General features: G+C 39.6%; 1 pseudogene; it reads left to right on the top strand.

Moving 5' to 3' along the window:
- Positions 1-24527: 24527 nt before the first annotated feature.
- LOC135319794 (ferritin light chain-like) lies at positions 24528-25632 on the top strand (annotated as a pseudogene).
- Positions 25633-26189: the final 557 nt, after the last annotated feature.

Here is a 26189-nt window from a genome sequence, read left to right as displayed (position 1 = left end):
TATGCACATTAAAGTTGGAAAAGGACTGTATAATAATACAAGACAGTCGCTCATCTTTAACTAAGAAAAAAGAAAATTAAGAAAGAAATACTATAGTGCTTTTTGTATAGAAAAATATTTATTTGTATATTTCTTAATGTGTTATTATACTAAAATATAATTATATAACATGCATATTATAATATATTGTTATATAATGTGTATAATACAATATTATAATTAATGTGCATTTATAATTGGATTAATTCTCAACACTGGATTATCCACTGGGGGAAAATTGAGCTGTTGATTTCCTTACCAAAAACATTCAAAATTCCTTCATTTATTCTATTTACCTTCCAATATATTTAATTACTTCTTGCTCACAAAATAGTTAAACATTGGGAGAAAATGATCCTGGGTAGTATGGAGAGCATGTTAGAAACCACGACTAACTTAACCAGAAAGAATTTGTTGGGAAGCATTGCAAAGCTGTCAAACGTCCCAGCTAGTATGATGCCCAGAAAAGGTATCTACCATTTCTTATTTGTAAAACATTTTCTTCTGGCTTATATGGGTATCCCCCACTTTCCAAATATACACTTTATGCCACTTTACTTTTGTAAGACCTACATTTGTACCTGTTTTTGCTAACGAAAACAGATCCACAAAGGATTTTGCTTTTACGAAGAAACAAGGTAAGTGAAAACAGCGTTCAGTGTTTGTCTGGCAGGGAGCCATCGCAGAGGCAGGGCGCATCCCAAAGCAGCCAGGGTGTCCCCAGCAAGCCCCTTCCCGGGAACTACACTCATCATCTGAGCATCAGGCCACTCGCACTCTGAGCTGTGTCCGTGAGCATCTGTGCTTCACCTCGATTTATTTTGTGCATCCATTAGCAAGATGTGTCCTAAGGTACCTGCTTCTCTGCTTTACAACATTTCAGTTTACAAAAGGTTTCAAAGGTGTGCTCTGCTTTGGGAGAGTGGGGGAACCCTACATGTGTTGACACAAAGCAGCCTCTCCCAGTTCTTCATAATGAGGCTTTGGCTAGTTGCAGATTCTGGAATACAGCTGGTTAAATGAAATATTTATTTTATCTTTCAAAATACAGCCTAGAAAAGTACCCAGTGCCCACTGGGAAGGATCAAAGAAGATAAATTATTGGGAAAAGCAGATTTTGCCTTCTTCGTTTCTCTGGTCTCTACGCTTTCCAAATCCAAGCCCTCTTTTCCTTTTTCTTCTCCTTTGGGAGCATTTTAAGTAGAAAATACAGATTTATCATTTTTAGCCCAAATGAATGTTTTTCAAAATAAGTTGTGGTTCTGTCTGCCAGCAGTAGACACCCCTGCATTCACTGGGAAAATTCTTCCAAACTCTCAGTCCTCATGGGCACCTTTGCACTCTACTGCCAAAAAGTCAAGGGAAAAAGAAAAAAAAAAAAGGCTCACATTGAGTATGTGGCTACCAAGGGGTAGAAAAGCAAAGTATATGCATATGAGCAGTAACATTTTTCAAAGAAGAAACATAATTTCCTGGAGTAATGGTAGGCAAATGGAGTTTTCCTACAGACATTCTCTCTAAACTTTAGGCATTAATAACCTCACTGCCCTGGGTAGAAACTTTCACACATGGGACCTTAAAATGGTCCTGATGGTGACATCCATATAGCCATCTTAAGGTCAGCAGAGACCATGAGGAAGTGTGACCTTGCAGGTTGAGTGCCACCCAGCCCTGTCCATTTGGACCCTGATACAAACGGCACCCCCAGATTGTGCATCATGACCACCTGGCATCCAAGGTCGGCAGTTGTCTTGTCTTTAATCAGAAAATAACCAGCACCCAGTCTGAACATCCACCTCCTGCCACCCTCCTATCTTTACCCCAGGTAGCTCTAAATTAGGTGAAATGATACAAAATTCATAGTATAACTCTTTTCCACCCATTTCTTCTTTTGGTCAAAGCCACCTAGAATGCACTTCTAATTGTTTACTTAGCCATCTCACTTACAGGACATTCAAAAAGAAGCAATACTTACAGACTTCATTTTTTTTTTTATAATCCAGTAAAAATGATGGAATGACGCATGAATAAAAAGATGCATTGAGTAAACAATATAAGTGACCCAGGCTCGCTGCAAATCTCAGACTGATGGAATACATTCACAAACAAGACTGTCTTGCCAGTCATAAATTTCATACGGAACTTCCTGTAGAGTTTGGAGGACTCTGCTGATAGCTGCCGAAGACAGAATTGTTCATCAAAGTTTTTTTTTCCTCTCCTACCCTTTGATTAGAGGATACATAGATTCAATACTGTAAATGTATTCTTTTAATTTTGATATAGATTACATTGCTTTAAATGTCTCATTTATGTGGGTGTTGTCACTCCACTTTCAATAAGCAATGAGAATAGCTACTCAGTAATGTTTGATGAGCAAATAATCAAATGAACAATTGAGTAAATGAGGCAGTGAAGCAGGAGTTTACTGAAGGAAAATTTAAGACCAAGTCTTCATCACCGAGGAGTGTAACATTCAAATGAGGTTCCAATGCCACGTCCAGTTAAATTAAGATCTACGTTTATGCCAAGATCGGATAATAAACAGATAATAAAGTAGACAGTAGTCATAATGATGCTATAAGACTTCAAGGTGGAGGTGCAGAAGTCAAGGGGAACTGATTGATCAGGAAGTAAATTTCAAGCTATTTTTCTATTAATGTGTAAAGTTTGCTGTAAACCTGGTAATTTACCCACACCCACTTATAAAGATGGTGGTCTTGATCCTTAATGGCTGAGGGATGTTTCTTCATAAAAGGGCCAGGAGACCCAGGATTTTTACATGTCACCATAATGTTTACCAACAGTATTTGCCTTACAATTCTAAGACTTGAGAAGACACCATTTCTTAAGGATGAAGCAACTCTCTGAAATCACAAGTCTTTAGTTCACTGAAGGCAGCTTGTACTTTAACCACCCACTCTTGCTTTCATTTGGGACACAGGATAGAAAGTTTGGTGGAAATTGGTGCTAAATGCAACTTCCAGTCAACTTTCAAGTAGCACGTGTAATCCAGTTAGCAGAGAAGAACCTTAGACTTGGTGATGTCAGGACTCAGAGAAGATGAGAGTCTTTCCTGATCAGAATTCTTAAAATTGGTGTAGCAAATAGACACACGTACAGCGTTCTTCTTAGAACTGATTTAATCCTTAGACACATTCATAGTGGTCACATTAGCATCATTAATTGTAGCATCAGTATAAAATGAACGCACCTCATTCTGATCTCTCTCTCCTCAACCCATTTTAAACCTGGCCTTGATCCAGACAATGGACATTGTTTGGTTTCCAAACAATGATCAGATTGGAGAAAAACAAATTAGAAAAAAAAATTTATTTGAGTGTATTCATGTCTCTAAAACAGTAGTTTTGAAGGTTCTATGTGTTGCCCAGACAATATATAAAATATCTAAACACTCTGAGTTCTGGTAAAATAAAACTGCACAGTAGTGTGTGTGTGTCTTTGGTAAAGCCTGCTTCTTTAACCACAGTGCTTCTGTAACAGTTCAGTGATGGGTTCTGACGGTTGGGGGCTGTCCTTCTCCCTTAACAGGATGAATAAAGCAACAAGGCAACTGTGATAAGCTGGCTTTTCCATCTCCAGACACCAAGGGCCATTTGGATGTCCCATTGCTCAGAAAACACCATCTATATTTTCCTTATGTTTTATTTATTTGTCTGAGTGTTTCATTTTACTTTTTTGTTTTCAATTTTCTTGACTTTTGAGGATATGGCCCACCTCTTTCTTAAGAACATAAAGGAAGAGAACAGAGATTGAAAAAAATAATCATAATTCAACATTAGGCCCTTCACTTCCTCTCAGTCTTGGGTGAAAAGTTAATAGCATTTGAAACCTGCTTCTATCCTTCAAGGCCAGGAGGGCGTTAGTAACTTAGGCTTTTATGTCCCCACCCCCTAGGAATTCTTTCTTTTTTAAGGGTAGATTAGCCAAGAATGGGGCAGAACAGTTTTATTCCAGCTCAAACACGGCCCTGAGAGAAGAACTCTGCTCTCAAGGGCCCTGGTCCCCAGCCTGGTCTTTGGTCGGGAGATGTGAGCGAGCGGTTAGATCCAGCGGGTCTATTCCTGCAGCCCCAAGGCTCAGCAGAATTCATCAAATGTCCCTGTGCCTCGGTGACCTTCCCTCTCCTCATCTCTCATCCCTTGCTCTCTGGGATTTGAATTCTGTGCTCATAATTCTTCTCCAAGATCTCTGACGTGACAGATGAGCAGAGCTGCTTTCCTCACAGACTAACCCACTGGGGGTGCGTTTTTTGTTTTTGTTTTTAATATTTTATTTACTTTTTATTTTTGTGTTGAGAGTGAGGTAATTAGATTTATTTATTTCCTTATGTATTTTCATGAAGGTACTGGGGATTGAACCCAGGACCTCGTGCATGCTAAGCACGTGCTCTGCCCCTGAGCTGTACACTCCCCCAGAGTTACATTTTTTTTTTTCAATCAGGAGGCCACTTTGATCTCACGCCTCTGAGCCTCAGTTTCATCGTGTGTCAAATCGAGGTAACAACACTCGCTTTGTGTGGCTGCTGAGATAAGTCTATGAGATTTAAATGCCCAGGAGATGGAAGATGTATAATTTCTCCCCAGCTTCATAGACCCTCAAAGGCTTTAGTTTCTTTCCCTTCCTCAGGCCTCACTGCATTTCCACCATAATACTAGCCATGGACATCCACATACATTTGGGAAGTTCTTTGGAATTAATGGAAAATGTTACTATTTCTCACATGTGACTAATGATACCCTTTCAACCAAAGCTGAACTCTAAAGTCCTCTTGGAGCTCTCCCCCTCCTTGTCCATTATTACAGCAGCTCATATCAGAGCATCTGTCAAAAACTGCAGCGGGACGCATTTGGCAGTCACTTTCCCCCTCATTCATTTAATGTTATCAATTAAGGGGCAACCATAATCAAAGAAGTGATGGTGTAAATGAAGGTACTGAGCCAAGTGGAGTTTAAAATTTTTTTTAAAAAGTAAAGTATTTTCGAACTGTTTCGATCACTGTCCAATGCCTGTGAGATATAACTCTTGCCATCCCAGGATGCACTTGAACTTGTGTCTATCCTTTTGTATCTTATCTGTATCTATTTGTTCAGTGTATCTATCGTGGGTCCCTGAAATGCGATTTTATTACTAGGACTGCAGAGAGAACCGTTCAGTACCATGGGACTAACTGTAACTAGGTCATAAGGCACGGACTTCAAGGCTAGTTTTGCAAATACAGATGTGCAAATGGATTTGTCTGCTCATGGTGGATTAGATCAGTCTTGTCTGTAAGACTTCAGCAAGCCTGCCATTTTGTCGGGAAAAGGGTTTGCAGAACATCCATGTTCTCTGGTCTCTAAAACAACTTCTCCTTTGTGAGTGAATCCGCTCTTCCAGAGAATGGAGCCACTAAGGGCAATGGCCTAAAAAGCACGGCCACCTGAGGCATCTGGGTACATTATCAGGCTACTGAGAGGGAGAAACAGTCACATTAGATTCATTTCACACCAGCTGAATTTCACAACATAGACAGTAGCAGCAAAGTGAGGAGAAGGTGGCCCTGCCTGAAACGTTGGAGCTGCGTGGGGTGCCGCTTAGCATCGGCTGCCTGAGCTGTCCAGAGGCAGCAGCCTGCCATGCCCACGTCTCCTTCCGAGGCTGTGTTCCTCACACTAACAGCACCCCTCAGCACTAATGCAGAGGGTAACGTAGCCCTGGCTCTGCCCTGCATGATCACGGAGCAGAAGGAACGTGGCACCAAGGGGCCCGGGCACGAGGAAGTAATAAATATGTTTCGAGATGACAGTTTCAAGGAGCCTGAGCCTGCAAGGCGGAGTTGAAGGCAGACAGCTCCAGATGGCAGAAGCTGTGGAGGAGACATCTTGGAGACCAGCAGCGTCTGAAAGGAAAGAACGGAACACAGGCCAGGTCTGGATCAGAGGAAAAGCCCCAGAGACAGGTGATGAGATGCGCCTTTTGAAACAGCTGGGAGAGAATAAGAAATAAGGAAGGGACTGAGCCGGTTCAAGTATCCTCGGAGTGCGATGAGGTTGCTTTCTTTCTGTATCTGAAATCAGCTCCCTTTCAAGGCGTTTCGTTTTCCTCCACTTTGCTGCAGCCCCTGCTTCCCAAGTCCCATTTCACGGCGCACCAAAACCGCACCAATAAAACCACTTTGGAAATTCCTTCCTCAGTCATCCTGGGGGCACGCGTGATAGGCAATGTTGGTATAGCTCAGCCTTTTATATGTTTTTAACTACCTGACATAAACCCACATTTAAATGCCACCAGTAGCAAAGCCAAGAATACATTCACAAGCATGCTTGCATTCAAGCCCAGTAGTACAAGCAGGTGCATACATACACATACACACACAGACACACAGACACACACACACACAGCAGTATTGAAAACAAACTTGACAATTTGCACATGGGACATCAGAATTCGTAGGACAAAGGTGGCCCTGTGGTTTAAAAGAGTAGATAATTGGATTTTGTCATGTTTTAATTAAAGATAGCAATGCAATCTACAATATATCTGGAAATTATTCAAAACCCCCTTTTTTTGTTTGTTATTCCAGAAGCAAAAAGGATCAATACCTTTTTGTCTCTGTGGCATTAAACATCTCAGGTTACTTTGTCCCTGTTTATTCCAGTAACTGGGGGTTGAAAGCAAACATTAAAATGATGAGGGGGAAAGTCATACATTGACAATAAACGAGGACACTTTGAAATCAGCTAAATTGTGGGCTTCAAGAGCTCTCGAAAGGTCAGTCCGAAGGCCTTTGCTTCAGGGAGAGAGACAAAGGAAGAAGGAAAGGATTCAAGGGAAGACAACAGGCAAAACTACGAGACAAAATTCGGAGCTAAAAGTCTATGGAAATGGACAGAAATAAACTCATTCCATCTCTGAGAGGAGCTAGGAAAAGTCAGCGAGCTCTGGGCCCCTTTCTCTCCATGAAACGGGTTTTCAAATTTTGCTGCTGCTGCTTAGGATGACGAAAGCAAAATACCAAGTTAGGATCCTGAAAAATAAGTGCTGTTCGTGTGGGAAATTATTGCAAGAGGTCACTGAATGCACAGGCAGGAGCCACTTTCCAGCTGCCAAAACGAGCATTTGTCCAGGCTTTCCCCCACCTAAATGTAACCAGCCCGAAAACATTTCAGTGAGCTACCCAGAAAAGGGGACTTGGAGACAATAGACTGACCCTCCCATCATTATCCACAGGACATTATGCTGATAAATGGTGATCTTAATGGCCCAAGTGAATTTCAATCCTTTCTCCCTGCAGTTATTTTGATAATACTGAAATCTACTAAAGTGTATGGAATTAACAATTAGAGGGGGTTACGCAGACACTTAATATTTGTTCTATTTTGCACAATTTGGCAGTAATGCATCTGCGGTAATCAGGATTTTTATTTCTCTTTGGGAAAAAAAAAAAGGAATGTTTATGTTTGGGAAGCAAAGCCTCCAGGATCTGCTGCTCCTCGAATGCCTGTGTTTGCATCTTGTGCCTGAGGCCCCGCCGGCGCAGCTGGCCTGCCTGGCTCTCTCCTTTTGCAACAGCTCCACCTTTGGGCTTCTAAAGGGAAAGGTCTTTTTTCTATTCTTTTTCTTTTTTTTTTTGCTAAAGGATGGGAAAACCGACAACAACTGGAAACAGGCACTCCCTCTTCAACCTTTTTGTTCAATGAAACTAAAGAAAATTAAGTTATTTTTCTCATCAGAAAGACAGAAAGAAGAAAGCGAAGAGGGAAGAGAGAAAAGGAGGGTCACAAGGGATGTAAGAGAGGGAAGGAGGAAGGAGGGAAAGAGAAGAGAGCCAGAGCAGGAAGGAAAAAAAGAGAGCTTCCATTTTTGACCAGAGCAAGACTCAGCAGCTCATCGAATTGTCCCCTGTTGGGTGGGTTGCAGGCCCCTGACTGACCCTGGTTCCAGGATTTCTGTTTCAGACTTCCTCATCTCTGCCATTGCTGGTTTATAAACTACAGCACGAGGTTAACAGATGAGACGTTAAGGGAGGATTTGGATTTCTGTTAAGCCTGTCCTTTTTTTAAAAATAAGAATTAAATACAATGTGTGAACTTTGCTAAGGTTCTTACCACTTCTTTCTGAACGCCCAACAGCCTTGGAGTCTTTCCAGACAGATGCAGCCCCACTCCCAGGAAGCATGACCCCGGCTGACCAGGGATAGGGGAATGAACACAGAGAAACTTCTTCAATTCCACTGTCAACTAAATCCCAATCTTTAGATGTGTGAGGTTCAGTTGCAGAACTACCCCGGGAATAGACAATCCATAGCTCAGCTGGCAGAGCTGAAGATCTAAGGAGATCTTTGTCTAGGGGAATCGGTGTGGGTCTTTGACAAAAAGATCAGAAAAAAATGTGTGCCCAAAATGCTGTGCCCTGTAAGAATGTAGATTTTCATAATCAAATTTATGAAGTTATGAGAAAAAAAATGTACCATAAGTTGGATGGAAAAGATGTTTCGATGCGTCAGGTTAACTCCAGGATCCAAGCATCCAAGCAAACCCACGCACTCCACTTTGGAGTCTTTAACTCTGACCTTTATTGCTCCAAATCTGGGTTCGTTCTCATCATCCTCACTACTTGCTATCACTTCTCTGAAAATTACCTTGTATAGTTCACCCGAAATCCGAAAGTGCCTTTCGGTAAATAACTTCCTGCTCAAAATCCTTTATGTTCTCATCATTCATAGGTTAAAATTCGTATTTCTCAGTCCTAATACCAAGGTTTTTGAGGATCTGCTCCTGAGCCCTTCTCCCAGTAATCCCATTTAGGGACCGTCCTTTCCAGGCAAGGTAGGCATTCGATGCCTCGTTCCCAGGACCACTCCGAGTTTTCTTTCCATGATACGCTCCCTGAAGGTCCACCTACAACCCACCTGCCTTGTAGACGGCACCCCTGACAAACACTTTCATTGATGCACTCACTCCCTTTCATAAAGCCGTAGTGCTGTTTGTGTAAACCCTCACCGAGGGTGCACACTTTCGAGAGGATGATACCGGCTTATCTCGGTATTATGTATGTATGTGGGTCTCCCATTTTCAGCTCAACTGGGTCATAAGCAATTTGAGGACACATCTTATGCCTATTTGAATCTCCTTGTGACAGTTAGGATAATGTTTTGTATACGTGAGGTGTTGAACTTTAAAAAAAAAAAATTATTGATCGGTCGCATTGACAAAAAAAATGAGTGTTCCAGTTTCTGTGCACCCAAATGCTCCTATCTGGCAGCTGTCTTGATAGTTTAAGGAGCCAGTAATTGAGTAAGTCTGACTTGCAGCAAAGCAGGCACTTTCCCTTGTAAATCGACCACTGAATATTTAGCCAGTCCCTTTGGAAAAATAAGTAACTTTTTATATTATCTCTTATCTTACCCAGCTATATTTACATGATTTTTACATTTATTTAAAGTATCTATAAATCTTACAGAAGCTGAAGCCAGGAAATAGAAGTCTTCTTGTTCTGGTGCTCAATTTTTCATATACCCTATTTTACTGGGAGCAAACTTAGGTCCAAAAACTCTTCTAACTCCTGAAAATCACTTAGGCTGGAATGTATCCAATATATTCCTATCTCCCTATTATGCGTAGCTATATCTAATTTTTTTTTTTAATTTGGCTAAAGAATAATGGGTCCTCAAAAATCATTGTATAGTTTCTATTTAGAAGTCATTCTATAGTTCCTTTATGTTCTAAGGAAATGTTCTTTCCTTAGCTACTGAATAGTGAATTATTTCTAAAAAAGGCCCTTACGTTTGGTCCCAGACCTGATCACGATGGTCAGCAGAAGCGCTGGCGTGGAGACAGATGGTACCCCGAGGGTGTTTCATGGCACAGGTCGTGAGAGAAGGCTCTTCATCGCTCCAAGGGGTCTTTTCATCACCTCTGAGGAAGGTGGGCTTTGAATGTGTGTGTTATGAAAGGAAAACCATCTTCATCAGGCAAGTGGCATTTATTCTGCTCATTTTGTACAGAACATTGTGGTGACTGCAGAAGAAATGTTGGTCATAGCCTCTGCCCCCAAATTCTGAGCCAGGCTATAGAGTCTTAAGACAGAGCACCTATTAGCTTGTAAGAATTATACGTAAAAGGCCACCCACACTTAGGGACATAGAGGAGAACCTGGGATTCGAAGGCACAGGCCAGACCCGTAGAGGACTGCCAGTATCCTCTTTGCTGGGACTGGGCTTAAGGGAAAATGGCTTTTTCCCTGCATGTCGTATGCTTTCTTTTTTAAAAAATATAAATTCTAGAAAGGTGCTGGGTTCATGAATACACATCTCCCCATTCTCTCATCTTAATATTTTATTGGTAACCCAGTCTATCTCCTGTTCCAGCCTGAATCACTCACTCCTCTTTCTGGGCTCCTCGCGTATACTTCTATTTCATAGAAATATACTTCTGTTTATTTTATGTGTCTTTCCCTCAGTAGGTATTTATCAAGAGCAAGGAGTGGGCCATATATATCTGTGTGTCCCCTTTACCTAGGACGCAGCCTGCCATATAAGGGTGACCGATAAATGTTCCAGTGAATTATGAGCTGCTTTGAGAGGGGGAATTGTATCCTGGTCACATTTATATCCTTAACATACTTAAAACAAGGCTTAGTACATAGATGGAACTCAATGATTATTTATTGTTTTAAAGTAAGGAGGACGTAACGTGAGCTAAACTCTGATGCTAAATTAGTGCGGGGCAGGCCTGCCGTCTGGGTTCGGGGCTCAGATACAGAACCAAGGCCCTTAGTCGATATGAGAAATATATCAGACAGCATGTGTTTATCTTCCCCTTCATCAGGGGAGTGCATCTCAAAAAAACGTCCTTTAAAGAAAGAAGCTGTCATTTATTATTGCAGTATTTCATGTTTGCTTTCGAGTTCTGTTTCTCAGCATCAGAGTCAGCGTGGCACAGTGTCCCTGGTAACCTGTGCCACTTCAGAAAGTGCTGACTTGCCTGACGATGGGGCGGTTTAAACGTGCCTGAGGAATCATTGTACCTGACCTTTCACCTTAATGCCTTTAAAATGATCTCAGCTTTGTTTCTGAGGGTGACTAAGACAGTTCGGTATCGTAAAAGGATGAATAAATCCACAAAGCAAATGCATTTTAAGTCAGAAATGGGCTGGCCCCCTGCTGGTCCCATTATAAATTCATCCTGTGGGTCTCAAAGAGAAAAACAATTGTTTCTTGGTGTGGTTTTATCCAGCCCTCTCCCCCCCACCCCGCCCAGGCTATTTACTTTATGACCTCTCAGAACATGTAAATAAATATGTCATTATCCTTTTTATTTTCAGTGGAACAGCAGTAAAGGAAGAATTGCAGCAGACAACATGACATAGGCCTGGATGCTGTGGGTCTTTGGTACCTGGAAATGCAGAAAATTCCTCTCTCCTCATGATCCGTGAGAACTTGGGTGAACAACCAACATTACAGACTAGGTGTATGAGTTAGAATTCTCAAAAATAGAATCAATAGAATCTATAGAGAGGAAGACATTTATTATAAGGAATTGGCTTATGCAGTTAGAAAGCTGAGAGGTCCCCATATCTGCAGTCAGCAAACTGGAGACCCAGGAGAGTTAATGATGTAGCTCCATTTTGAAAGCCAGCAGGCTTAAAGCCCAAGAAGAGTTGATTTTCCAGTTAAATTCTGAAGGCAGGAAGTGACTGATGTCCCAACTTATGCAGTTAGGAAAGAGGAGTTCACTATTTTTCAGCCTTTTGGTTTTATTAGAGTCTTCAACTGATTGGACAAGGCCCACCCACATTCAAGACGGCAACCTGCTTTACTCAGTCTGCTGATTCAAATCTTGACCTCACTGAGAAATACCCACACAGACAAACTGAGAATAATGTTTGACTAGTTTACACACAAAATTAACCAACACACTTGCTATAATTAGCTTTTGAATATAGGTTTACATATATTTACATAGATAATTTCTCAGTTTTATTACTTGTTACCTCATTGTATTCACTTGTTTTAATACATTGAAAATACAGTAAACATCTGTTTAGTGTTTAGCAAGTACTTGGCACTCTACTAAGTGTTTCACATATGTGACCTCATTTATTTCCCAAAAGAATTTTGCAGGATAAGTATTCACATGATTCCAATTTCATAGATGTAGAAAGTGTAGTGAGGCAAAGAAAATTTCCCCATCACAAAACTTTTAACTCATGTGCCAAGACTAGAATCCAGATCTATTTAACATGAAAGCTCTGTATTCTTTACTCTATTTTGCATAGCATAGTTGAAAATCCTGACACTCTAAAAATCTGCATTATATCCAGAACCTGAAGATTTACATGTAAGAGTCCTATTTTGAGGAATAAGCTTTCTGCCTTAGAAGTCAATCCATAAGAAAATGTCATTTGAAATAACACGACTTAACCATTTGTCCATGTAGAGGAATAACAATGAAGTGGGTGTTTTTGATGTATAAAGCTTAGGAGGACCAGCTGAATTAAGTCCATGGACAACAGACCATTAATGTTCCCTAGAAGAAATAAATATTCCCCACACCAGAGCGTTCAACTTCCATTTCTCTGAACATTATCTCGGTCAGGTCTAATTCTGTTCTCCTTAGGAAAGCACAATTAAAGAGGTGTACTATGATAAAATGATTATGATGTAAATTTTTGATGTGACAAACTATATGATAGACCTACTGCCTTTCAAATTTCAGAGGGAAGAGTCGTCAAAAAAGGACACGTGACACACATGTGTTTTTGTTGTCTTCCAGACCTTCATGTGGCTTTTCCATGGTAGAGTTAAAAAAAAAAAAATGCAATAGCATGTGATCCTTATGTGATAATGATTCCAGTGATCGTATTTTCCCACCAAGTTAACCATTGTAAGCTCACTTTTGAGTCTATCAGGTTACTTAGGTTTGGTTATGTTATTTAGCATAACTCTCTAGCCGTATACCACACCACTAGTCTTCGCCAGGCATTTCATAAAATCCAATGGAGGCTTTTCTTATAGTTATAATGGAATAATTGATACCAGAATAGCCTTCTCAATTATAAAATTGAGCAAAACATAGGAAACACACTGTTTACATAAAAAAGGATAAGAAGTCATACTTGACTGCAACCCCCAAAGAAGATAAACAACAAGAGATCTCCAGAATTGCCCAGTATTTCTGCCTGGACACTCTTTCCAGACCACAGTATGTGAGATGCACAAATCGAGCATAATGATCTTACATCATGAGACAAGGGACAAAGATCAGAATTTGGGGCTGTGAAGGTGGCTCAAATTAACAGGGCATGGTTTTAGACAGGAAAAGCTCCAGAAACTTACAGAGGGCCCCCTTGAGTCCTTCAATTATTGCTAATCAAAGCATGTGCAGGATGAAATTCTTACAAAGCATCACCATGGAAATAATATTTATTGGGGAGCTATGGCCAAAAACTTTCTGGGGCTAAATAGGACTGGGAGATTTTGAGCTCTCACAGGCAGAGTAAAGAGAAGTTATGGAATAGCTAATGTGTTCAGCAGAGATCCCAGAAAGACCAAACCTTTGGAGCAGGACTTATCTGACCCTAGAGTAAAGGCTAAAACAGACTCAGTCTATTCTAATTCAAATCATGCCTTTAAACTCTAGGTATAAGTGACATTATATAGTATTTGTCTTCATCTGACTTATTTCGCAAGTATGGTACTCTCAAACAGACTCACAGATATGGAAAACAAACTTGTGTTTACCAATGAGGAGAAGGAAGAGGGGAGGGACAAATTAGGGGTATGGGATTAACAGATATAAACTACTCTACAAGGACCTACTGTATAGCACAGGGAATTAGACCCATTATCTTGCAATAACCAGCAATGTAATATAATTTGCAAACAGATTGAATCACTACTCTATACACCTCAAATTAACACACTATTGTAAATCAATTATACTTCAAGAAAAATAATAATAAAAACAAGCCTTTAAAGAAGTAAGCTATTCTGTACGTAAACTAACTTCTTGTCCAAGTAAAACTTGATACTATGCAAAGAAAAATAACAAAATTTAGATATTCAACAACATAGAAATTACAATATCTAGCACACAATTAAAACTTACTAGACACGTGAAGAAGTGAGAGAATAAAATCTACAACTAGAAGAAGGAAAAAGAAAATTAAAGCCAGGAGAAATAGATCATGGGGTGATGGAACTGACCATAGAAGGTTTTAAAAAGGGCTGCTAGAATTTTTGTTCAAGAGTGCAAAGAAAGAAAAAATATGATGAAGGAAAACAGAATATATCAGTAGAGAAACAGAAATCATATATAAAAGTCCAAATGGAAATTCTAGAATTGTAACCTATAATATCTGAAATTATGTATAAAATTATAAAATTGAATGGAAGCTGCAGAAGAAAAAGATCAGCAAACCTGAAGACAAGGTAAAAGAAACTATTCAAACTTCAGAAACTGGAGGAAAAAGGAAATACTTCCCAATTCATTTTATGTGGTCAGTATAACCCTGATGCTATATCTAGGCAAGATCATTACAAGAGAACAAAATTACCAATATCCCTCATGAACCTGAATAAGAATTATTATTAATAATATATTCCCAAATTAAATCCAGCAATATTTATGGAGACTCATACATAATAACCAAGTGAAGTTGATTCTAGAAATGCATGGTTTTATTACCTTTCAAAAACATACCCATGTTATACACCACATCAGCAAAAATAAGAAAAATCACACGCCGTCTCAATAGATGCAGAAAACACTGGAAAAATTCAATATCCCTTTATGATTAAAAAACTAAATAAACAATCAGAAAACTATGATAAAACTAAGATAAAATTTTCTTCAACCTCATAAAGAGCATCTTGGCAAAACCTACAGCTAACTTCATATGTAAGATCAAAAATAGAGAAAGGGGTTTACGTCTCACCACTTCTATTTAGCAAAGTACTAGACTTTTAAGCATATTCAACTAAAAACACGCAAAAATAAAAGACATAAATTTGAAGGAATGTGAAAATGTTTTCTTCATATACAATTGATAATTTATGTAGGAAACTTAAGCAATCTATAAAAAACAGTACTAGAATTAATAAGTGAATTTAGCCAAGTTGCAGGACACAAGATTAATACATAAAATTCAACATAATTCTATGAGTATTTTAAAAATATTTAAAAGTATTTAAAAAAATTAAGTAGAGAATGCTATTTATCACAGAACAAAAATGAGTAAAATAGAAATGGATAACTTTAACAAAATATATGCAGCATTTGCACACTGAAAACTAAAAAAAAAAAACAAAAAACTTTACTAAGAGAAATTGAAGAGGTTCTGGATAAATTTTACAGAGTAGAAATGACAATATTAAGATGTCTCTTCTCCACAAATTATTCTATGGATTCAATGCAATCTCAAAAATGACAGCAGGCGTTTTGTAGAAACTGATAAGCTGTGTCTAAAATTTAAGTGGAAATGCAAGGGACCTATTGTGGGCAAAGTAATCCTGAGAAAAAACGAATTTGGAGGATTATGCTACTGACACTCAGATCAATTATAAACTGCATTAATCTAGGCAATGCGGTATTGCATAAAGAAATGCAAACAGACTAACGGAAGAGAATGGTAATTTCAGAAATAGATCTATTGTATTTGTTCAACTGGTTTCAAAATGTGAAAGCAATTCAATGAAGACAAAATATCTGGGAGCTACTACACAGCTCTACGGGAAAGAGAGACGCACACAGAACATTAACCTCTACCGCATGCCATGCAAAAATTAAATTCTCGATGGCTTATAACCCTAAACTTAAAGTTACATCTATAAAGCTCTAGAAGAAAAATAGGAGACCATAGGGTAGGCGATCATTTCTTACATAGGACATAAGCATAACCATAATTAAAAACAAATAAATTTTTCTTTATAAAATTTAAAAAATCTGCTCATTAAGAGTCATTGTTAAGAAAATGAAAAGCTAAACCACATAATGGGAAAAAATATATTTGTAATACATATATGTAACTAAAGGCTTGTCCAGAATAAACAACTTAGAAGAGTTAATATAAAAAGACAATCTAATTTTTTAAATGTGTGAAAAACTTTAACAGGCACTTCATGAATAAAAATACACCAATCTATAATAAAAGTCTGAAAAAGCACTCAACATTACTTCTTCTCAGGGAAATGTAAAATGAAATCCCACTGAGACACTTACTGTACACCCACCCAAAGGGCTAAAATTAAAAATAATGATAACACCAGAGAAAGGATGTTGAGAAAACCAGCTCTCAAACATTGTTCGTTGAAGTGTAAAACTGTTCAAACACTTTGGAAATAGGTCTGGTAATTTCTCATAAAGTTAAATATGTATATATTCTATGATCCAACAATCACTCTATTAGATATTTACCCAAAAGAAATGCTATATCCACAAAAAAAAAATTGTCAAAAAATGTGCATCGCAACTTTAGTCACAATAGCTAAGAGCGAAAAACAATCTAAATGCCCATCAGTGGGAAAACATATTAAAAATATATTATGTTTTATTCACACAAGGGAATAATATGCAGCAATCAAAAGGAACTCCTGATACATGAGGCAACATAGATGAATCTCAAAAAAGTATACTGAGTGAAAGAATAAGACACAAAAGAACACAGCATGATTCCATTTCCAAGAAATATCTGAATAGACAAAATGAATCTACCATAAAAGAAATCGGGAATTTGCAAGGAAGGAAAACTCTTTGGCATGATAGAATGTTCTCTATCCTGAGAGAGGCATGGGCTAAGATACACAGGTGCAGTGCACTTGTTAAAATCTATGAAATCGCTCTCTTTAAATACGCACTTTTCACTGACCGTAAATTATACTTCAATCAAATATTCTTGACCCAAAAAATCCAATGGAGCGCCTGTCTGGTACACAGTAGGCACTCATTACATATGTGTTAGATTATATTATTTCTAGGAAGACTCCCAGAGGGTGATTTTTTTCCTACAAAGAACTGCAGCCAATACTGAGAAGACAACTCAAAGAGAACGTCACCTGCATCATCATTGTTCATAACGGGTATCCAGATTATTTTTGTAACACTGATATCTGTTCAGAGTAAAACTAAAACACATTTTCTTCAGTCTGCAGAGATTTTAGGTGGTGTTAAAGTGATTCATTGGAAAAGCAGAAGCCTAAGAAGACGGAGCTCTCTCCACATGACCTCTGCCTTTATCCAACCCAAGCCAAGAGTGTGGTTGCATTCCTCAAAGTCCATCCGACAGACAGGAACTGTCAGTAATGGTCACACTTAGCAGAAACTCATTAACCTGCAGACCTTTCCCATTTGAGGAAATATTTTCTCTGTCTATTGAAGGCACACTCATTTCTCTAAGAACAACCTCACATGCACTTCCTCCCTGAAGTCTTTTTCAAGCTCTGCAGCCTAAAATGATCTCTACATCTTCTAGATCTTATGGCAATTTCCTAGGGCCTCTATTATAAAACCCATCACCTTGCACTTTATATTACGGCAATCTGGGTACCTGCTTTATCCCCTCGTGGATTGCAAACTGCTTTAGAGGAGAGAGTTTGTTATTCATTTTCTATTTCCACAGAACATACCACACTGTAGCTTTCTACCCACATATTTGCCAAATAGGTGCATGAATAAATGGGAAAATAAGAGAAATGTTTGTGTCTGTTATGAGAGAGGGGAAAAACGTACTTATGAACAGCAGAATGTGATTTTGTACAGTGGTTTTTCAGTAATTTTGCTAATTACTTTTTTCCAGATGTATTTATTGAGCACTGTTACCTGACTGACATTATTCTGGCTGGGCATTCAGGGTAAAATTGAAACAGACACAAGAGCTAATTATATCAGATGTGGGTTTGGAGAATGGATGGAGGAATTTCAGATGACTTCCCAGGGTCTGAATAATAACAATTGACTTTATAAAGAGCAAAGTATGTACGAATCTTTTCTCCTTCTCACCAACCCTAAGAGGTACTACTGTTACTCCTATTTTAAAGATGAAGAAACTGAGACACTGAAATTAAGTATCTTGCACAATGCTTTTAGAGTAAATGGTGGGGTCAGGAGGTAGGTGCAGGCAGTTTGAATCCAGAACCTACATCCTCAATCACAATGATCTGGGTCTTGAAAAATGAATAGGCATTGCCTCTACTCCACATGTCTGGTTTGTGTGAGGATGTTACGTGAGGTCAGAATGGTTTTATCAGTCAAGGTTCTTCAACGTTTTACTCAAGTTAAGGAAGGTTGAATCCCGCGACCTTATGCAGCAACAGAGAAACTACCAGAAAGATATGAGGATTTATCAGAGTATCCAAGCAGTTGTTGAATATCCAAACCTTAGGAAAGGAAGAATTATGTCAGATGAATGGGTTTTCCTAGCTGCGGATAATGAGCCTTTTCTTTTGGTAGCATTTAGTTCTTGAATCGTGTAAATCCTGGATCAATCAATTGCGGACAAGGGCAGGTTCCTATGGTACCAGGGCCACCGCCTACATAACTATATGGGGCACCATCTATGTTATAAACTGCACACAGGCAGTGTGGAAGGTGTCAGCTGAAGCCGCCCAGTATTTATACTCACGTGGCAGTTCCAGTGGTTGTGATGTGACTGGTGGGGTGTGGCACTTTCTAAAAGGAAGGGGAGATTTGAAAAGAAACAAAGCAAAACAACATAATAGATGCATGCTGCAAGGATTTGGGGCGGAGACAAAATTCGGAGTTCTCACATATAAATGGGTCTTGGGTATTTTATAACATCCAACATCAGGCCATCTTTTTCTTATCAATCTCTGCTTATACCTATGTTCTTTAGCATCTCTGACAAACACTTTTTGTGACTTTGGTTCTTTTTAAAGCAAAAATTATTGTAGATTGATTTCACCTGGATTAAAATACTGCACAGATTTCCCCTGACTCAACACATTACTTGGAATTGTACTGATATTCACGTCCTCAGCGATTTTGCATCATGGTGCGTGGGGTGCGTAACAAGTACGCTGAGCAGCCCGTGGTCTGAGTCAATTGGTGGAAGATTCAAGATCGGTGCAAGTCTAGAAAAAGTCTGTTCACTCACACTAATGGTGTCAATATTTCTTAGCTGTTTCCCCTTCTTTGTCTTTGTGGGAAAAAAGGAGAATGGACAAAGAAAATAAAATAATAGTATAATACAGTAAATACGGTATGCAAATTATTTTACTTAATTCCCAAGAAAAAGGCTTTCTTTTCCTTATTTTAGGAAGGTGAAAACAAGCTGAGAGTGATTAAGTAAAACGCTCACAGTAAGTGACACTGTTAGAAAATGACCCAGGAGAACGAAACTCCACGTCTGCGTTTGCGTCTTCCACGTCGGTGCACCTGAAAAGATGTAAGATTGCTGACCAGACTCCTGCTGCAGCCAGGAGATGCAGGGCACTCCAGGTTTCTTCATATGTGTGGCACATTCATTAAAACCCAAATCAGCGAGCACCATCCTCTTTTATACCTCACATTTTCTTTACTTCAAGGGTATATTGTAATGTTGACCTTCAGTCAATTCCAGCTTGGTGGGGAAATTAAGGTTATTTGGTAAGTTCAGTTACTAAATGTCACATTGCTTTTTTTTTTTAAGTGGTAGAATTATTGTTTGCTAAATTACAGAATTTCTACCATCGGCCAGCTTCTGTCCAGCACACCTGTCGCTCTTTTGCTGAATCCCTTTCTCCCTCAGTGGGGGCCGGATTCCTCATCTTAGTGTTGGGTGTAACTGGAGTGAATAACAACTTGCTCGAAGAATGACTGCTTCAATCAGTAAGACTTAACTGGACTTGAAAACGGAAACGCGCCACCAACACGTAGTGGAATAAATCCCGTCCAAGGAGTCAGGAAGCTCTACCCGTGTTGTTGGTTTATCAGCGACTTATAAGGTGAAGCTGAACATATAACACAACTACTCAAGGCTTCCTTTTCGTTCATCTATCAATTATGTGTTCTAATCTGGGAAAAACAGAGCCAAGGATGGAATGAGTTAATGTCTGTGCAAGTCTTTTAGCTAAATGCAAAGCACACTGTTACACGCTGCTGTGTTTTTACCTTGACAGACATTTGGAAAGAATCCACTAAGTCTTCACATTTTTTTTAAGTGGAAGAATTTGGGAACAGAAGGGTAAAAATAGAAGATATGTCTTTTCAAGAGGCTGGTAAAGGAATTAAGAGTCTAGAGAGGGTCTCAGGGGCCAAGTAGCCAAGTGGGATTCGTGCTGAGGCAGGCGGGCCGGCAGGCAACTTCTCAAGACAACAAAAATAAAACTTCAAGAACCCACTAACTTCAGTTAATAATGTCTAGGATTACAGAGCCCAAAATGAGAGGGTCCTCTGCACTCACCTGTCTACTGCCCTTTGTCAGATTTTCGCACACGAAATATTCGGCAAAATCCTCCCTGATTTTCTCCCGTCGGTGTACCTCTCAAGAGTATGATGCTATATTGAAAAATGTACAGTCTTAAAGAATCAGAGGTCGGAGGCAAGAATGTCTCCTGGCCTCGTAACAGAGCTCAGAACTGAAGGACTCACTAGACTCTTTGAGACTTTGTTTTATGTAAATGTTCCCACCTCCTGGAGAGTCCTCCCTTATGACTTTGTTAGAAAGGCCATATATTTCCAGTTTTCATTTAGGGAAAGCATTTGTTAATTCAGGGAAAGAGAGAAGCTGATTCCCTGGGGCGCACTGACACGGATGAGACATAACACCAGAGCCCAGTGATGGTGCGAGACCAGGAAGGCGCCAGCAAAGTACAGTGAAAGGCACAAGATGCTTCTGCTGCACACGAAGGGGAGGGCGGGGCCTTGTGAGGACGTAAAACCACCCTCTGGAAAGTGCTCCTTCAGTGTGTATTTGGGGGGCAGAGCACGTAAGGGGGGGGTTGTCTCTGGAAAGGTAGCACTTAGGGTCTTCAGAGACAAACTTTTGGTCCAGCCATTTTGTTAAGGCGGGTTAAGTCGGTCTGAAACAGCGTATGCTGGCTGGAAAACTATTTGGCCTTCACTGGCTCCTCGGTCATTCTTTTGCTTGAGTGGCTAAATGAAGAGTATGTCATTCTGTCATAGCAAAAATCTGGAGAAGGGGAAAAAAAAAAATTAAATCGATCCTCTCCATCTCAGAAAAGCTTAGTTTCATTGGCATCTAACTGACACAAATACTCTTCACTGGGCTTCTGTTTGCTGATGATAATTAAATATTCCTGTCTTCAACTTCACAGCCAAATGCCCTGGCTGATGGGTAGGACAATGCTCTCCACTCCTAAAGGATGGGACTGGAATTACGCTTGCTTTAAATGCCTCTGAGCACAGACATGCATCTGCCTGGGTTCTCTCTTTCCCTTTGTAAAATCTGTCCCATTCGCCAAATGCAAGAAACTCTTAAAACAAAAAATAATAAAATCTGTAATGTGCCATACATCGACATTTGCAGCCCTATTGTGGCTATTAATTAGAGCCTATTCATATAAAAATCTGGATTGCAGATGAATAATTAAAGCAATTGATGAACTTACAGATTTTCAGTTATTTCTTAAAACACTGAGAAATGAATTGCGAAGAGGAAAAAGTGAGGTGACAGTAAGGCAAGCAAGAGATCTGGGTGACATTATTTATCACCATTTTGCCACCGAGTGTTCCAGCTGGGAGACCTTGATCATCTTATATTTTTTGTTTGCTTGTCTGCTCGCTTGTCTTTGTAACCCACAGCCTCCCTGAAGTCAGATGGAAGTGAAACGGTACAGTGAGGGACCACAATTTTGTCCCAAGACGATGGTAAAATTTAGAGTCCTCTCTCCCTTAAGAAATGAATGAATAGCAATTGTCCTCGGTGGCTTTCAATAACCAGTAAGATTAACCCCAGAAAAACCTCTTGTAGTTGGGACACTGATTGTCCTTTCTCATCTGGGCCACAGGCTATTTGAAGAACCTCAGTCACATCTTTGCAAGGGACAGGGGTGAGGTGAGGTCAGGAGTGACGCCATCTCGTTTTCTTCTTTAGAATTCCTCTGCTCAGGACAAGTCCCCACACACAGTCCAGCTGGGAATTGGGGGCATCACCTGGAGACTTCAGACCCTAAAAATGCTTTATTTAGAGAGTTACATACTTTAGAGTTTTGCTTTTTATTTCTTGCTTCACCTTACCTGAAAATTACCTTAGGACTCCATTCTGCTCTGCTGCAATTGATCAGACCAAAATCTTCCTACTTTATTTAAGAAATAGAACATCTGAAATTCAGCAACAGGAAAAGAAGGAAAATCTGACAAATACAAGATGCTAGATGAATGGAATTAAGATTATGAAAGTCTCAAAATGAGCTTTCCCCCCCCCTTCTTTCCTTTTGTTTTCCTGATTTATACAATTTGAAATGAAGGCATGTGAATTAGATTCTTGAAACAGCCTAAGTGTGTCCTTTGGATCTTCTTCCTTGTCAATACTAAAAAAATAAAATAAAATAAAATAAAATAAAATAAAATAAAATAAAATAAAATAAAATAAAATAAAACCTTTATGGTGAAACTATTGGCATTTTTTTAGCTCTTGTTTAACTTTAGAAGTTAGAGCAATGTAAGTCACTAATGTAAGCATGCATGATGCAAACCATTAGGTTCAGAAGATCTCAGATCTGAGCTGAGCTGGGAAGGAATTTGTATGAGAAAAAAGGAAGGGGGGGCTGCATGCACAGCCCTTTCCTTTAGCGTAGGTGGCCACATGCCGAAATTGGATGTGATCTGATTTCCTAGCTTCTGCTCTCATAGATAGATTTGCATTTATCGGGTTAAGTTTTGTCCATATCCTGTGTTAGACACCTTATCTCTGGTCTTCATCACAACCCGGAAAGTCAATATTCATCAGCCTGGCTTATAAAATACGTGGTGCACCTTGGAACTGAACCATCTTGCTTCAAAGTCAGTACCATTCTGGTGCACCATGCGACTTCCATGTGATTGGTGGTACGTACGGCAGTGGAAGTAAAGGGGGCTTAAATAACGCTAAGGACTCCGTGGTGGCTGGACTGAGCATTTACATTGGGGAGTAGATGAGTTACGTTTAAGTAGATGGTTTTGAGTCAGTTAAGGGTGGTCCTCAAATAGCAGAAGTGAGAACCCAGCTGTATTCCGGAAACTACGGAGAGCCATTCAAGAAGGGTCAGGGGGTGAATGCAACTGACGTTATAAAATATATACGTATATTCAATATAATTTTAATTTTTGGTATGGAAGCTCCTACACAGAGCCAAGAATATAAAAACTACTGTTCAGTAAGTTTTAATAAAAAGAACCAATGGAATTCAGTTATGAATCTATTTACTGAATGAATTAAAATTAAATCAGGGGTCCCATCATATTTCTATTCATGGACAATACTTCACTGATTAATTTTAGTGCCAGAGGCAGGTCTTGAACCCAAGTTCCTGTCATTTCTGGACACTCACTGAACAATCGTGTGTTAGGTGCTGGCATTTGCAATGAGTATCTACTGAGTGCCTGCTATGCAAAGCAAATATATATTGAACACATGCAATGAAAAGAATAGACTGGGATTTCAAAATTGTAGAATAGATAAACAAGATTATACTGTATAGCACAGGGAAATATACACAAGATCTCATGGCAGCTCACAGAGAAAGGAATGTGACAATGAATATATGTATGTTCATGTATAACTGAAAAATTGTGCTCTACACTGGAATTTGACACAACATTGTAAAATGATTATAAATCAATAAAAAATGTTAATAAAAAAAGGAAAGAAACAAATTTTGGTGCTTTGTAGATACCAAGAAGTTTACAAATAACACCTCCCTTTCAAAATACTTAAAATCTTGTTACAGAATTAGACTTAATCATTTGGAAGCTCTATTAACTAAAAACAAAAAGGAGCAATAGTAGTTCACTAGTTAAAAAAAAATAAGGAAATATGGGAGTGTATAGCAAGCAATGGCTCAGACAATATTGAACAACTCAATCTTTATAACAAATTATCTCCCAAGTTTAAAGGCAAGTTTCTACACACCTGTTGTGAATGTCAAAATGTTAAACATATAAGCTATGCAGATTTATTTGCGAAAACCAAGTGCTTAGAGTGTTTCTCACCAACATACTACAATCGCACAAAACCAAATCTGAAAAATTATGCAGCTGCTTGGTGAGCTCCAAGTCAAGAGTATGTTAAATTTTCTTTTAGGCACTGACTGTAACCTTCAGATCACAAAGGAAATGACTCATGGAAATGAAAGATGACCTACTTCTACTCTGTGACTTGGTAATCACATGCTAAATCAAGAACAAACATACTCGGCAGTGCACTCGGCGGTCCCAAGGATCTATCTCTTGCTTCCACAGGATTTGGGTGGAACAGACCCAGGGACACCCCTTGCTTCAGCTTCTGACCACCCTTTTGTCCAGTCACAACCTCAGAACCAGCCACACTGCTGCCCTCAGCCTCTGGGACCAGCCAACACCATCTTTTGACCAATTAACCATGAGCCCCCAGATTCGTCAGAAATATTCCATCCAGGTGGAGGCCGCCATCAACCACCCCATCCACACGCATCCATGGGCCTCCTACACCTACCTCTCTCTGGGCTTCTATTTCCACTGCGACGATGTGGCTCTGGAGGGCATGGGCCACTTCTGCAAATTGGCCAAGGAGAAGTCTGAGGGTGCCGAGCATCTCTTGAAAAGGCAAAACTATCGCAGCAGCCATGCCCTCTTCCAGGATGATCAGAAGCTGTCTCAAGATGAGTAGGGTAGGAAGCTGTGGTATATCTATACAATGGAATACTACTCAGCCATAAAAAATAATAAAATAATGCCATTTGCAGCAACATGGATGGACCTGGAGATTGTCATTCTAAGTGAAGTAAACCAGAAAGAGAAAGAAAAATACCGTATGATATCACTCATATGTGGAATCTAAAAAACACAAAACAAAACAAACAATGAAAAAAAAAATGAATGTATATATAAAACAGAAACAGACTCACAGACATAGAAAACAGACTTATGGTTACCAGAGGAGAAGGGTGTGGGAAGGGATAAACTGGGAGTTTGAGATTTGCAGATACTGACCGGTATATATATGAAATAAACAAGTTTATGCTATATAGCACAAGGAACTACATTCGGTATCTTATAGTAGCTCACAGTGAAAATGAATATGAAAATAAATATGTATGTATTCATATATGACTGAAGCACTGTGCTGTACACCAGAAATTGACACAACATTGTGAACTGACTATACTTCAATTAAAAAAAAAAAAAAAAAGAGTAGGGTAAAACCCAGGATGCTGCTGAAGCCACCGTGGTCCTGGAGAAAAACCTGAACCAAGCCTTTTTCGATCTGTGAGCCCTGGGTTCTGCCGGCCAGACCCCCACCACTGTGACTTCCAGGACAGGCGCTTCCTGTATGAGAAGGTGAAACTCATCAAGAAGATAAGGGACCACCTGACTAGTCTCCGCAGGCTGGTTGGTGCCAGGCTGGGCTGGGCTGGGCGAGCATCTCTTTGAAGGTGTCACCCTCAAACACAGCTAGGACCCTCAGGAACCTAGCCTTTAAGGAGCCCCTGTGGTGTCAGAGCTTCTGCCTGAAGCTTCTCTCTGCAGCTTTTTAACCACTCTGAACCAAATTGAAAAGAGCTTTTTTCAGGGAAAGAAAAACAAAAGAATAAATAAGCGGCCCATAAGCAACCCTATGGCCTCTTCTAAGAAGGTTGTCACTGTTGGCTTCCCTTCCTGCCTCCACATGTTTCCATGGCCCATATTTTTTCATTTGTTGAGAGGCCCTCCTACTGACAATTGGACCTATTTGATAGCCATAGATGGACTCTGGGTGGTCCTGATTTCTGCTTCTGGTTTTCCCTTTAGGGTCACTGTACCCACTTCAGTACCACCCCTTTCTGGATCTCAGGTGTAGACATTACATGTGCCTGTGTAAGTCAGCTTGTTCTCAGTTCAGGCAAGAAGGTCATCCCTGTTCTCATGGTAGAGTGATGGCCAAAGAAAGCACCTCACCAATGAAGAGACCACTCTTAGCCACCTATTCCATAACCATAAAAAAAAAAACAAAACAAACAGATTATCCAACTCAAG

This window comes from Camelus dromedarius, chromosome 32, assembly GCF_036321535.1.
Source record: "Camelus dromedarius isolate mCamDro1 chromosome 32, mCamDro1.pat, whole genome shotgun sequence".
Classification (NCBI taxonomy): Eukaryota; Metazoa; Chordata; class Mammalia; order Artiodactyla; family Camelidae; genus Camelus; species Camelus dromedarius.
The sequence above is the reverse complement of the archived record's forward strand: the minus strand, read 5'-3'. Positions and strand labels throughout refer to the sequence as shown.